This window comes from Pteropus alecto, unplaced genomic scaffold, assembly GCF_000325575.1.
Source record: "Pteropus alecto unplaced genomic scaffold, ASM32557v1 scaffold134, whole genome shotgun sequence".
Lineage (NCBI taxonomy): Eukaryota > Metazoa > Chordata > Mammalia > Chiroptera > Pteropodidae > Pteropus > Pteropus alecto.
The window spans coordinates 12,399,221-12,401,574 of record NW_006436283.1 but is presented as its reverse complement, the minus strand read 5'-3'; positions in this window follow the sequence as shown (position 1 = coordinate 12,401,574).

The following is a 2,354-nucleotide window of genomic DNA, read 5'->3' as shown; positions in this document are numbered from 1 at the left end:
CCTGTGTCTTCACCCTTCCGAATATTTTTTGCCAAGCCCTTCTGTCCTGCATAGTTTCTTTTGAGAAATCAGCTGCCAGTCTTATGGGTGTTCCCTTATATGTAATTATTTGTTTTTCTCTTGCTGCTTTTAATATTCTTTCTTTGCATTTAATCTTTGGCATTTTAATTATGATGTGTCTTGGTATGGACCTCTTTAGATCCCTGATTTTTGGAATTCTCTGAGCTTCCTGGGGTTTTGTGTCCGTTTCCTTCACCAGGTTAGGGAAGTTTTCCATCATTATTTCTTCAAACAGCTGTTTAACATCTTGATTTTCTTCAGTTACGCTGATCAGATGAATATTTGGAGCCTTATAGTGTCCCATATCCTCCTTAAATTATTTTTATAGTCCTGGCATCTTTTTTCTTGCCATTCTAATTGAGTGTCCTGATTGGCTTTCCTGTCCTCTAGATAGGGCATTTGATCCTCTTCTTTATTCACTTTGTTTATTCCATTTAATATACTTCTCATCTCAGATAATGTGTTCTTCCTTTCAAACTGGTTCTCTTTTGTAATTTCCATTTCTATTTTTATGTTTTTTGTCTCTTTGTTGAAGTTCTCACTGACTTTATCTACACTTCCCAAAGGTTCATTGAGCATCTTTATAACCAGTGTTTTGAACTCTGCATCTGTTGGATTACTTGACTCCATTATATCTACATCTCTGTTCTGTTCTCTCACAGGTTTCTGCTTCTTTGTCTTCCCATTTTGGCTGCCTTTCCACATGTCTGTTTCTATGTACTAAGCAAAACTCCTAAGTCTCCTGGTCTTATTAGTGTGGATTTGTGAAGTAGGTGTCCAGTGGCACAGTCTTGAGAGGGATTCAGCTGCAGACCAAACTTAGCCCAAGCCTCTACCCCTCCGGGGTCATCTGTTAAGATTCAGCAAACAATCCACAGATGCTGTGCTTTTAGTTGCAACATTCACATCATGTTAAAGGAAATCCATTCTCGCAGATTAAAAAAATCTGAACTTTTCAGGAACATTAATGAGTTGATCATTTGTATCGCAAAAGATTTTTTGACTTTGTAAAATCATGTTTGGATAATAGAGTTATTTTAAGGATCTAAGTATTGATTCACAGGTCACTTGTTACTTAGCTAAGGTGTTTAGATACTCTTTTAAGTTCCCTTGGAAACATAAAAAGAAGAAACGTTTGAGATGCCATTAGGAAAACAGAACGTGATTTAATAATAAGTATTTAAACATTCCGTCAGAAAACATGGAGTGCCCCAAAATTTAATGCAAAACAGCTGCAATTTCTTGAGTGCTATAATGTGCCAACCACTTCGGAAACATCATTTCATTTAATCCATACATCAACCTAGCAAGGCAATTTATTATTATCTCCATTTTATGGGTGAGGAAACTGGGTCTCAAGGAGGTTAATCTATTAATGAGCATAAATTCGAGTTCAAATCTTTCTGGTTCTTTCCCTCCTAACGAGTTATCCTAATCCTCCGCTCTTAGAACACATGGCTCACTGACTGCTTAAAGACCAAATGTGTTTGGGTTAATTTCTTTCCCTTAAAATGTGTTCAATATGAATTAATTGCCAGTGTTTAGAAATTAGATTTCACATTCTGGCCTGGGTGTCCTGTCTGCCTAAAAGAACGAGAGGTCTGGCAGGCCTGCCCTGCAGTCCTTAGCTGGGGCCTGAGTTCCTTAGGTTGCTCTGGTCCCCACCCCTCCATGTTGTACCCCTGAGTGCCAGTTCCAATTGATCCCTCCACATCCAGCCCTCATTACTTATGGAATTATCTACCTGGCACATGTTGGCACTGAATTTGCATCCCCCAATTTAGAATCTCTCCTCCACGTCCTTTGCCCTAATTCAGATCCCAAACATTCTGGTTCTGTTCGTCCCAAAGCCATTTTTGCCTTGTTCCCATTTCCCAAGGATAGATGGGCCTAATATGTGTTCACCTTAATATTTTTGCACAAAAGTAATTCTATGATTTCTCTCATGATTTTCTTACATGTTGGGGCATTTTGCTTCAGTGCTTCATAGTTGTCATGCTTTCATTTCTTCCCACTCTTGGGGGCCGGGTTTGGTGTCGTGGTGCTGGGGCAGGTGGAAAAAAATACCTCCAAGTGCTTTATGGGGATGGTCCTGACCTATGACTGCCCAGGAAGCTGGGGCCACAGACCAAAGAAGTAGACTTGGTGTGTAACGGACAGGAGTGAATGTGTCAGCTTCTTTCTAGCCGGGAAGAACCCATCAGTTATTGGTCAGCGTCCTGGTTCCCAAAATCCACAGGACCCCTGCAGGTTGTCTCCCCAACCTGCTCCTTGCCTGTACACACCTCTTCCCT